We start from the raw sequence: 13,520 nt of genomic DNA, 5'->3' as shown, positions 1-13,520 counted from the left end.
TACCTTCTCTTCCAATCATCCCCCCAATCTAACAACTTACCTTTGGGGCAGGGGCGATGGCAGCAGAGGTAGCAGTGGGCACTTCAAGGACCCTGGGATGGGCTTAGAGGACTAAAGATGCTCTGCTGGGGCTTGCAAGCATCTGCCACCACTCCAGTTTTTGAGTTTGGGGGTCAGTGAAGGGGGTGGCAGCTGTAGAGGCAAGATTTACATGAACAGAGCTGTGCTTGCCTTGACCCTGGTTTATTTGAGTGCCCTGTTTGAATGAACATAACATCCCTACTTTTATGCCTGGCTGTCATAGGTGATGGCAATGTCATCAAGGAGATGGAAATGGAAATGGAGTGAGTAGTTTAGTTCAGTAGTTAGACCTATTCATTCATTTTAAAGCAACATCTCTTCCTACAAATTTATGGAACACAGTTGCTCCTCATGTCCTCACTTTCAGCTTGCCTCAAGAGAAGGATGGGTTTATCACCATCTCATAAGGTAAAGGTAAAGGTACCCCTGACCATTAGGTCCAGTCGCGGACGACCCTGGGGTTGGGGCGCTCATCTCGCTTTACTGGCCAAGGGAGCTGGTGCACAGCTTCCAGGTCATGTGGCCAGCATGACTAAGCCGCTTCTGGCAAACCAGAGCAGTGCACAGAAATGCCGTTTACCTTCCCGCTATAAAGCGGTACCTATTTATCTACTTGCACTTTGACGTGCTTTCGAACTGCTAGGTGGGCAGGAGCAGGGACCGAGCAACGGGAGCTCACCCCGTCGCGGGGATTTGAACCACCGACCTTCTGATTGGCAAGTCCTAGGCTCTGTGGTTCAACCCACAGCGCCACCAGCATCCCATCTCATAGAACCCTATAATTGTAGAGTTGGAAGGGACCCTGAGGGTCATCTAGCCCAATGCAGGAATTTCAACCTCAACATGCTGGAAACTGAACTGTTCGTGTTTCATCAAAGTCTTCCTCACTTTGATTATGCTCCAAATCTTCTAAGATTGTCATACATTTTGTCACCTGAACATGATATATTGGTTTTCTATCAGTGCTGTTAAAAACTACAGAGTTTGGTCTTTTTCTTTCTCTCCAGTTTTCAAACACAGAGACACTTGAACATCTAAACAAGAGTTCTCAAGAACAATATTATAAATCGTTTTCACTAATTTGTGTATTTTTGTTAACCCTAGTAAAAGGTCTTGCATTTTCTTCTTTACTGGCCCAACACAACTTTTGTCTAACATACACTTCATCCACAACAAATCACCTGCTGATCTATATCTATTATCTGCTATGTTCTTTGCTGTATCTTATTTTTCTCCTGTGTAAAAGATTGCTGCACATCAATAACATGGCAACTCCCACAGGAAAGTATTCCAGAACATTTCTACCAGTTCTTCCCATCCCCATTTTGCCTTGTGGTCAAATTGGGTCAGCTCTGCTACTTTTTCATTATTGTGATCAGGACATGGCAAGAACGTTCACCAAAGAAGCACGAATTTGGCCTTGCTTTGCTTGTAATTGGAAACAAGACTGTTGTTGCTTTAGGAGTCTGATTTGGTACCAGACCAGTTTTTCATTAAAACTGAATAGGCAGCAAAAAGGATTTACTTGGTAATTTTATTGCTATTGGAAGGATTCCCACTGCTGGTCTGGACGTTGCACTAGAGCAGGGGGCAGGGATGACTTTGAATTGCCACTGCAACTGGTTCTGATCTTGTTAGCAGTGAAATGGGAGGAGGCTGCAAGGACAGTAAAAGCCTTTCTTTCAAAGACTTCTGCATCAAGCCCTTAAATTCTCCTTCTTCTGGCAATGGAATATCATTTGTTCCTTGCTAGAAAGGACAACATCATCAACAGCAGCAAAGTAGAATCCATAGGTACAAAATCAATAGGGATTGCTCAGAGAACAGAATTACCTATTGAAGATTACAAGTTGAATTTGGGATGATTTTATTATTATTATTATTATTATTATTATTATTATTATTATTAATCATCATCATCATTACTACTACTACTACTACTACTACTACTACTATTACATTCCTTCCCTGACAGGACTCAAGGTAGCTTACAGATAAAATAAGAGTAGCTAAAAACTTAAAGCTTAAAGTTAAAGCTATGGTTTTCCCAGTAGTGATGTATGGAAGTGAGAGCTGGACCATAAAGAAGGCTGATGGCCAAAGAATTGATGCTTTTGAATTCTGGTGCTGGAGGAGACTCTTGAGAGTCCCATGGACTGCAAGAAGATCAAACGTATCCATTCTTAAGGAAATAAGCCCTGGGTGCTCACCGGAAGGACAGATCGTGAAGCTGAGGCTCCAACACTTTGGCCACCTCATGAGAAGAGAAGACTCCCTGGAAAAGACCCTGATGTTGGGAAAGATGGAGGGCACAAGAAGAAGGGGACAATAGAGGATGAGATGGTTGGACAGTGTTCTCGAAGATACAAACATGAGTCTGACCAAACTGCGGGAGGCAGTGGAAGACAGAAGTGCCTGGCGTGCTCTGGTCCATGGGGTCACGAAGAGTCGGACAAGACTAAACGACTAAACAACAAGCTAAAAACCTAGGGGGGGGGAAATAACTTAAAAACAATTAAACATCCACATGCACTGCTGGCTCCCCTATGACACACTTGGGATTTTTAATAACAATTTTATTGAAAGTTTTTAAAAAACATTAAACAATAAAACTAAAAGTCATTTATAAGAAAATATGAAACACAATTGTATAGGGGAAAGAAAAAGAAAAAAGAATAGAGAAAGACTAACTTAAGAGACAATTTATCACATGCATGTTGTGCATATACATGTATCCACATATAGCAAGGCAGATCCCCCAGTTCTCACCTGGGTGCCTCCCTCTTCGCCCCCTCTGAGAGATCCTTGCAGGTACCTCCCGCCTCCACATGTCCCCTTCCTGTGTGTGCCCTCCTTGATTCGTAATAAAGGAATCTTGATATAAAAGATACCAAAAGATATAAAAAGAAAAAGGAATTCCCGCCTCGCTGTCTGACAGTCATCTATAACAGCTATTCTGAATATTAAACATATGCACTCCAGAATAAAATCCAGCCAGTTTCCCCTTCAGCAAGATGCCAATTTCCTAGATTCCCAAGTTGAGCCCTAAAATTTTAACCACTCAGACAGCACAATATGACCCTTATAATAATTTTCTAATCCAAATTAGCATTCCTCCAGTTTCTATATCTAATTTCTTATAAAGCCTCTTCAAAACAGTTCCAACAAATCTCAGCCAAGTCATTATTGTCTATTTTAATGTTCATCCAATCATGCTGCTGCTGCTGCTGCTGCTGCTTCTTCTTCTTCTTCTTCTTCTTCTTCTTCTTCTTCTTCTTCTCCTTCTCCTTCTCCTTCTCCTTCTCCTTCTCCTTCTCCTTCTCCTTCTCCTCCTTCTCCTTCTCCTTCTCCTTCTCCTTCTCCTTTTTCCCCCCTTTCCCCCTAAAATATTTGAACACTTTAATCCACTGTGGCGGGGCGGGAGGCACCATAGTTCACTTTTCTCAAAGTTACCCTCCTAGGGAAACATAACTTGTGTCGTCAACAGTTTCAGGAAACTCTTCCATGCCAAGATCTCCCACACCAGTTTAGTCAAACTGAGCATTTCCATAGAGCTATTTCTCTCTTGCTCCATTGCTCATGCTGGCCGCCCATTCCTCTCTGCTGGAAGTTCCCACACACCCCCAACAGAACTTTCTGCCACCTCCATCGAGTCATCCACAACCACTCCCAGTTCATGATCTCACAGTCCACTTGTTCTATTTTTTGCCTTATCTCTTGGGTCTCCTGTTTAGTTTCTTCTTCCTCCTCCTCACCACGTACTTCCAATATCTCTCTTTTTTAAAAAAAATATTTTTTATTAACCGGCCAATCAAATCAAATTAAATCACATCACATAAGTTCCGAATTACAAAGCCGGATTTTAAATTTTGTTGGGGGGACCAATATTTCAAGATCCGAAGGGGGATTCTGATCATCTTCTTGCTACTGCATTAATGTCCAAATCAGACCAAATCAGTCCAAACAGAGTTCATAATTCTATCCAGTCTTATCTTGCTGTTTCCACATCACATCTTGTTCATATATTTTCTCTTTTTTCTTTATGATCTCTTCTGATAGTCTCCTTAAGCTGATAAACACCAATATTAATCCTGTGTGAATTTTTCCATTCTTCCAATCCTCAAATCGAGATGGTTTCCATATATCATCACCTTCATAGATAACATCGCTCTTTCCATCATTATCTCGTAAAACTGTCACTCTTAAGTCCCTCTGAGGAGTTTCACCCACAATATAAAAGCAGCTCTATTTCTCTATTTCTCCTCCCAGACTCAAGACCTCCGACAGAACTTCCCAATATGGCGACGGCATTTTTAACTGCGTCATTCCAGAGCTCTTGTACCTTCCAAGATCTTCTCAAAACATACCTTGGTTCGAAAGTTAATCTCCACACAGTCTTAAATCCACAGCTTAAGTCCTTAAAACGACATTTCTGACTCGTGAGGGGAGGGGATTCTTGTTTAATCACATAAGGAAAGAAAGGAAAGTTTTTTCCCCCTCCCCCATCAGTCATTTGCCATACCGTATCTTGGCATATCTTCTCATGATTTATTCTTGTCTTGTTTTATCAGAGATCTCTTCTGTTAGCAGTCTTTACTCCCCCTCCTTCCTTGAAATATGTGCAATTAGCTTCATCCAAATTGTTTCTTTTGAAGTTCTTACAGCTAGTGGCGCGAATCAGGGACGGCGTCCAGGAGTGCCGGAATCCCACCGGAGGGCTTTGTGCCTAGTGCCCCCATCCCCACAAATTCGGGGGTGGTGTAGGGCACAGCAGGCAAGGGCAGTCCCCCCCACCATCCTGGGGGGGGGGAAGGAGGCTAATTACCCCCATCATAGCCTCCAAATTACCTCGTGTGGGTCGGAGAGATGTTATTGTCAGCCATCTTCCGATGCACCCCCTAGTGGCCCCCAATTCCAATATCTCTCATCCTCCTTGTCCATTCTCCAGCGCTGCTACAAGCTGCCCAAGGGAGGAGGCCGGCAGTGGTGGCCATGGGATGCTCTCTCGCAGCTGCCACTGCTGCCGCTGCTCAGGACCAGCTCCAGCTTCTCCTCCTCCCTGAGCTCAGTGGTGCTGGTGGGAGAAATGGGGACATTCCAGGATCAAATCAGAAGCTGGGATGATTTTCGTAATTCCAGGACTGTCCCTGGAAAATAGGACACTTGGAGGGTATGCTGTCCTGCTGTAAATATTCCCACCTGCTGGTCCATGGAGCTAACTAATAAGTCATGGACGTCTGGAAGAGGCAAGTGGGTGAAGGTTAAGCTATGTGTGATAGCTACTTTCACACATACCAACTTACAATTTTCAAAGATCCCTATTGGCAAAATATTTATTTTAAAATCCATTCAATGGCTATAGGGTGGGGGGAGAGGCCATCAGTTTCAGAACAATTCCTTGTCATAAAATTGCTATGTCTGACCTTGGACATCTGACTGTCCTTCATCTTCCCATCTATGTCAAAGAGATTATTTTTGTACTTGCTAGCTGAGTTGTTGCAGTCTGTCAATCAGAGGCAATTATTAAGACAGATTGAGTTGTTTCCCGTCCCTCTTTGTAGGCCCAGATGTAAAAGGAAGAAGCGGTGTGAGATATTCACAGTCCCCTTACAGAGATATTCATAGCTTTTTATCCACCTTCATTTTTTGTGTTGCTCTGTGAGGTTCCTCTCCTTGAATCCTTCCTCTTTAGCCCTTTCTATCTTCAAATCCCTGTCTGCTTCCCTTGTTTTGTTGTCTTCTAGCTACTCTTCCACTACTCTGTTCCAGGGGTACATACTCCATGGATTCAGTTGCTACTTTTCCCCCAGATCCTATTTACTGATCACTCTTCCATCCCTTAGATCACATTCAGTGGTGCTTAGTTACTTAAAACTAAATTTCCCTGGTTTGAGATAGAATCATAGAATCATAGAATCATAGAGTTGGAATAGACCACAAGGGCCATCGAGTCCAACCCCCTGCCAAGCAGGAAACACCATCAGAGCACTCCTGACATATGGTTGTCAAGCCTCTGCTTAAAGACCTCCAAAGGAGGAGACTCCACCACACTCCTTGGCAGCAAATTCCACTGTCGAACAGCTCTTACTGTCAGGAAGTTCTTCCTAATGTTTAGGTGGAATCTTCTTTCTTGTAGTTTGGATCCATTGCTCCGTGTCCGCTTCTCTGGAGCAGCAGAAAACAACCTTTCTCCCTCCTCTATGTCACATCCTTTTATATATTTGAACATGGCTATCATATCACCCCTTAACCTCCTCTTCTCCAGGCTAAACATGCCCAGCTCCCTTAGCCGTTCCTCATAAGGCATCGTTTCCAGGCCTTTGACCATTTTGGTTGCCCTCCTCTGGACACGTTCCAGTTTGTCAGTGTCCTTCTTGAACTGTGGTGCCCAGAACTGGACAGAGTACTCCAGGTGAGGTGTGACCAGAGCAGAATACAGTGGCACTATTACTTCCCTTGATCTAGATGCTATACTCCTACTTCCATCAGAAAAAGACTTTTCAGTTTAGGGTTGCCATACATCTGGAATTTCCCGGACATATCAGGAACACTGCTCAACAACTTTTCACTGTTTGAAATACGGCAACCCTATTTTCAGTTCCTTTACAGGACCTGCACTGTTAATCAACATGCTATCACTGCAAAGTGTGCAGTTAGTTGTAGCATTCAAGAACTGCTGTTGCAGAGAAACCACTCATGGCTCCTTTGCAAAATACTCCTTAGAGCAAAGATGGGGAGTTTGTGACCTTCCAGATGTTGGACTGCAACTCCCATCATCCTGACCATTGTACACACTGGCGGGGGCTGATGGAAGTTGGGAGTCCAACAACATATAGGAGATCAACAATTCCCCATGCCTGCCCTAGAAACTCATTCATAAAAGGTATTGACTTCCACTGAATTGGGCCATTGGCTCATTAAGCTCAGTATTATTTATCTACACTGACTAGCAAAAAGCTTTCCAGGGTTTCAGGCAGGGGTCCCAAATAAAATAAGTTGGGGAAAATCAGGCTCCAAACTGCTCCATATGGAGTTGCAGACACGGCATTTTGACGTTTTTGGGCAGGTGGCTCAATTGTCCCCTTTCCATGCCCACTACTTCCTCAATGATTGCATTTCTTTTCCAGGTTGTAACTATTTTCAGTGCACTCTAGAATGGTGGAGCTTTTCTGTTTTCTTTGATCTCTCAGATTTGCACAAAACCAGAAAACAGCACAAGCAAATCTTTTGCACACTTCTTGGGTCTAATTCAAATGGAGGGAGAGTGGATTAACAGCTAAATGATGTTCAAATGTAGAGAAGCCCATAGTCTCCTGCACAACTTTAAAGGCAAGCAATGGCTTGTGACTGCAGAGATACAATGATGAGAGTATTTGAAGTAAGGAAGGGTGTTTCTACAGGTCAGTGAGTCATGTGTGCAACCCCAGCCCCTCAAGATTGGGGGGGTTGGGTGAAGACACCTCAGCTCTATGGAGTTGGCGCCTATGGCAGGACTGCAACTGAGGTGACGTTTGAACCAAGGACTTTCCAGGTCATACCTTGTACTCTTAAGTAAGGCTGGACTGAATACTGTTAGATGGGGACAGGGTTATATCCAACACTGGTTCACCACAGCAGGGGTGCCCCATCCAGGACTGGCCCAAGACATTATGCCATCTGAGGTGAACCACAAAATGGTACCCCTCCCCACAGGAAGAAGTGATGAGTGAAGATCTACATAGGAATAAGGAGGGGATAAAGTTTTGCATCAGGATCAAGGGAGAAGGGAAGCTCTACACTGGGAACAAGGTGGGGAATCAAATCAACCTTACTCAACAGTTGAAATGGGAATCAAAGGCTGTTGCGAGGCTGGGGAGGGGCCTGCTCTGAATGTTTCGGGGGGGTGCAGAGCTCACAAGACCCCAGTGGGCCAGCGCTGGCACCACCTCATGCAACATATCTGAAAAAGCTCAGGCCTATTCTTAGCTATTATGCAGCTTTGTTATGCGGGAAGTCTAGTTGTGAATAGCTGAGATGTGTGAATAGAGATAAAATTAAGAAAGAGAAAGGAGAGGTGCAGTTTATTGAATATCATTCTTACATGGAATCACAAAGCCAAGCTAAGTCACATGTCCATTTATGCAAGGTGATGAATGAACAAAGTTGCATTTTGTGGTCAAGGCTTCCCAGCAATGGAGGCTCTTAATTCCAAGCCAAGAAACAAAGTGGCTGGAAATGACTGAGCTTTGTGGAGCTCTTCTAAATTAAATGTAATTTGGAATGCAGTTCCAAGTATAATTATCCATTGAAAGGGATGGGTCATGTCAGGAAGTTAAAGAATGGTTGCTCTGGCAGCAAACTTCATATGACGCCTGGAAACAGGAGGAGGGTTTGGGCAGGAATGCCGTGGACACGGAAGAGATGCCCAGAGAGGGCTCCTGTGCCTTTAAATCTTAAGGGCTGCCAGGGGATTGGTAACAGTGGCCTTCAGCCAAAAAAGGTTAGCCACTCCTGCTTTTAAAGACACATAGGAGGGGGAAATCCAGCCTTCAACCAATGCAACAGTATAAGGGTGGAGGGGTGTTTTCGGTGATGCCTCCCTTTCCATGGGATTTTTACAATTTAGGGTCTGGAGGTAGAAGCCCTGATATGATCAGTGAGAGGGGAAATGAAACAAATCCATTCCTAGGAGAGATGAAAACCAAATCCTCTACAAAGGAGGGAAAGATGGAACAAGCCCTGGACCCCGTTGAGCCAGATTCTCTCTAGGGAGACTCCCTCTCACTGCAGAATGCGAGCTGCTGAGCTGTAGCTGGTGGCCGTGAGTCTTTGTTCCTCGCCCACTCTGTTAGTGGCACCTCCACCCCTTGAGCGAAACGAGGGGCACCAGGGCAGAAGGATGCTGGCAAGGTGAGAGGAAAAGCTCTGGCTCTGCTGAGGTCTCCCTTCACCTCTCTTTCTGTTTCTGGGCTACTGGCAGCCCCTACAGGATGGGGCACAATGGTAGCCCTAATTCTTTTGTTTCTCATTTATTTATACATCCATTTAAATGTTTCTCGACTTTCTTTCCTTTTTTAAAATAAAAAACGGCTAACAATAAAATGACAATATGGTTGCCATATTTCTAAAAGTATTAACCAGGACACTGTGAACGTTGTTGACCTTTTTTTAAGACGTCAATTCCGCCTTTGAAATCCTGGCAATGTCCAGGAAAATCAAGACATGTGGCAGCCCTAAATAATCAAAACAACCATTGCATCAACAACATAGTGAGCATAGTGGTGCAAGTGGAAAATGTAGACCAGTCAGTGTCTGAAAATGCAATGTCTTGACTTGGCAGAGAAATTAAACTGGAGATAAGGCCATAACTGAAAAGGCCCTGCTCCTTCTGCGCATCTACTGCGCCTGAATCAATGGTGGAAGCTGGAGCAGGCTCTCTTCTGTTGCTCAGAGTGCATGGAGTGGAGGGTGGGCCTTAGGGAAGAAGCAGTCCTTCAGATACCTAAATCCCAAGCTATTTAGGGTTTCAAAGGTAAGAACTGGCACCTTTAATTGAGGCCAGAAACAGATGGGCAGTCAATGTTGATCAAAGATACTCAGAGTAATACGCTCCATCTAGCCAACACCAGAAAATCTACCAGTGGCATTGTGCACCAGTTGAAGTTTCCAGACACTTCTCAAGCGCAACACTAGGGAGAATATTTTACAGTATTCCAGGCTAGAGGTTACTTAAACTTAGATGGATATAGGCAGGTCTGTTTTCTCCAGAATATACTGTAATACAGCTAGCTGAAGCTGATCAACCAAAAGCAGTGTCAGATCCAAGAGTACCCAAGCTACAAACCTGCATCTTTAGGGACAGTGCAGGCTATAGACCTATCCCTGGACCAACTCGTAACAAGAGTGTTTCTATCTTAACTGGATTAAGTTTCACTTTGATCACCCATACCCGGTCCCTCACTGTTCCAAGTTTCTACTGCTTCCCTATAATCTTATAAATATGAGGTACAGTTGACTATCACTAACATGCTGACCTAAGTGCCAGATCCAGAAGGACCCTGGGTGTTCTAGACCCCACAAAATTCCTGCTCAGGGAGCTGGGCACCCACAAATTATGGCGGCAGATGCCCAGGGCACACGTGTCTGACATGAGCACACCTGGTGGCATGGGGTGGGTGGGTGCTGACATCACCACACTTGTCCCCACGGGGTGTGGCCCTGGGTACCCAGGGTCATGAGGGCAAGCTGGCGTTCCTGCATGCTGATCAGTCCAAATATCTGAATAATTTCACTCAGTGGTTTTGTCTGGATGATTTGAAAAAAGGCTGAGCGGAGTCACACTCACTCTCTCTGTCTCCTGATGCAATTGTCCCCAAGGCTAATGTTGACCCACAACTGGGCCAGAAACCACTGAAAGAGATCTAGATGGAAAATCTGAGATGGGGAGTCAGAGAGGTCCAAGGTAATTTTTCCACAGAGTGTGTACTGCTGCTTGTTTCAGTACAGTTGAAGGTATTGCTGTCCATGTAGACAGGCCCAACCAGGTTATCTTAATTTATTAATTTGGAGGCACAAGGGTCAAGCACACAGATGATCAGCCTCATCTCAGAATGAATCCTGTTCACATACTCAACTAGTATCTAGCTAAAGTGCAGATTGGCACCTGACCTATCCTGAAATCATAAAACACCATCTTAGGTGGATTGCTTGGCCACAACTCAGGGGTCTGCTAGCAAATTATTTTTCCCAGTCTTGCAGATATTACTTACATTAAAATTTCCTTCCTAACACAATCCTTTTGCCATTCCATTGTATTTGACATGCTGCTGACAGGATAGGAACATTAAAAATAAAGGTTGAAATTGTATTTTACAGAGACAATGGAGATGCCTTCCTACTGCATTTCTCAGATGCCTTCAAATTACACAGTCATTGTATGAGCACATAATGAGACCAGATTAAATCATAGGCAAAATTTGTGTGCCTATATAAAGAGGAGTCTGGTGGAGTTCCAGCTACAACAGAAGCATAACATGTCTGTGACATGAAACTGAATGCATTTCTTGAACAACATGAATACAGTTTTCAGGAAAAATCCTTTGTAGCGCATTTTGCCTTAGGCAGGAGAAATTCTGCCGTATACATTATTCATTTCCTTCAGTAGCTGACACATTTCCTTTTTCCACTTGCAAAATGTCACCGTCTGGTTTGTAAAGGTGAAACGAGCAGATATTGAATCTGTACTGTTAAGATTCAGAGAAGGGTGGGTGGGTGGGTGGAATTGGACTCAAGTATGGCTAAAGCAATTAAAATATTCTTTTGTTACAAAATAATACATCTGCATTGCTGCTTGTAGAGACATCTCTTTAAGATGTATTTGAATGCCAGTCCTATAGCTGCAGAACTGCCCTTCCTGTGTCATCTCCATTTCCAGTCTGACAAAAAAAATAACAGCCAGATGTAAATGTTAATGTAGCAATTAAAATTATGATGTGATGTCAAAGCAGCCACATCCATTTAAGGTCATAACCCTTTAAATCCTGTAAAATTGCACTGGATCTTTCTAAAGTGGGGGGAACCTGTAACTTAGCAGAGCCTTTTTTAATGCACTAGACTAAAACAACACACACACACACACACACACACACACACACCCCACTACCACAGATCAGGGTGCAGCATCAGAATCTTCCATGGTCCAGCTGCAGTCATATTGCTTCACCTTCCCTGCACATCTCCATGACAACCATGTAATTTGGATGCTATACTACTGAACTGATGCTGAAATACAGTTGTGCTATAAAATACAGAATGCATCAGAGTTCTTGTGAAGGAAGACAGCCCTATCCATGATGGCTGGTAACTTAAGATTTATTGGGTGTGGGTGTTTTAAAAAAAACAAAGCTGGTAAAGTGATTTGATTGTGTGTTTCTAATTGTTACCCACCCAGAGCCTTTGAGGACAGAGTGCGCTAAGCAGCCACATAATTACATGAACATAATTTCCAGGCTTCCTTCCCAGAATTCAGATATATAAATAATAATTAATCTCATCCCTGGATGATTCATGGATTGTGAAATCAATTAGAATGAAATACAATTGTGCTTGATTAGGACAATAATCTTCACATTCCACATTCTCTCTCTAGGAACACACTCAGGAAATGCTTACCTCGGGACCCAAGGATGCACACTAGAGACATCAAGAGATAAATCAAATCCTAGTGATTGCAGCTTTAAGCTAATACATCACATATGAATGACCATAACACTAACAAAATGCCATTCCAAGAACAATATTGCATAGGGTGCCACAGAGATACATGGATATAGGATGAAAATGAACACACTGTGATTCTACTTACCAGAGCTAAAAGGTTTCCCTCACAAGTGCAGCTTGTTTTTCCCTCAACAATCCATGCAAAATCGCCAGCAGCTACATATAAGGAGACATTCCAGCCCCATGCCTTCTCAGACTTCCCTTTATTGTCTCCCCCCTCGCCACTTGCAATGGGTTACGCCTCCCCAGCTTTCCTTCAGGTGTCAAAAGATTGCTAGGAAGCAGGTTGCAGGAAAGAAGGGAGGGGAGAAAGAGGAGGGGGTCGAGAGAGGAGCCTGAGCAGGAATGATGGAGCCTGCCTTCAGCGAAAGAGCAGGGGAGAGACCTGATGCTCAAGTCGTTGGATGAATGTGTGCCGAAAGGCCAGCTAACACTTTAGAAAGAAGATGCTCCAGCCACTGTGAGCAAATTGCTAAGCATATTTAACATTTTCCTCAAAGATCTGAGAGCTGGCTCTGCTTCTGCTAGCCAATCAGATACATTGAAACTGGACCTTGGAAATCCCTGCCAAACAGGCAGGCTGTCTTTAAGAAAATGGGATGCATACAAACCAACAACCTCAATAAAACTCCCAAGAATATCTTTAGATGGCCTTTCCATCCTCTTTCCTACCCACCCTAACCACAAAAGAAAGCCTTCATTTAGGTTTTAAGGCTTTGTTTTCCCTTTGTGTTGCTGTTTCCTGTTAGGTTGTCTTTGTGAGCTGAACTGAACTGCGAACCTTTTCACCTGTTTTTGAACACAGAACATTCATGTCCGGTGCATTTTCATCTGCACAAGATGCTGTGCATGCTAATATTTTGCCTCACCTTGCGTACAGGGAAGAGAAAAGGTGGTCACAAGAAGCATCCAGACTGTGTGAATTGTGTGTTCATTGTAGTATGCATGAAATGTGCACACTGAGAGTGACACTGGACTGGAGAAGACTTTTTCCAAGAGGTAGAAAGGAACAGAGTCCTGAACGTGAGCAAAACACTTCAGAACACAGTTTTGCTTCTTCAAAGTATTTCTTTATCAATGGCTCCATTTTGTCTTATCTCCACCTCAAAGTCAATTGGCTCAGCTGGATGTGATATTAAGGAATAGGGTCAATTTGGGCAGATTTTGTTATGTGTGAAAAC

At 43.7% G+C, this 13,520-nt stretch overlaps 1 protein-coding gene across 1 annotated transcript in view; it reads right to left on the bottom strand.

Annotated features, from left to right (window-relative positions):
- Window positions 1-12,879, bottom strand: part of PSD2 (pleckstrin and Sec7 domain containing 2) — a 54,571-nt gene extending 41,692 nt beyond the window's left edge. Inside the window, exon 1 of the mRNA XM_081206253.1 lies at window positions 12,425-12,879. The gene's annotated coding sequence lies outside the window, so the exon portion shown is untranslated. The remainder of the gene's footprint in view (window positions 1-12,424) is intronic.
- Between the last annotated feature and the right edge of the window lie 641 nt (window positions 12,880-13,520).

This window comes from Podarcis bocagei (genome assembly GCF_964188305.1).
Source record: "Podarcis bocagei genome assembly, chromosome: 8".
NCBI classification, from domain to species: Eukaryota; Metazoa; Chordata; class Lepidosauria; order Squamata; family Lacertidae; genus Podarcis; species Podarcis bocagei.
The sequence above is the reverse complement of the archived record's forward strand: the minus strand, read 5'-3'. Positions and strand labels throughout refer to the sequence as shown.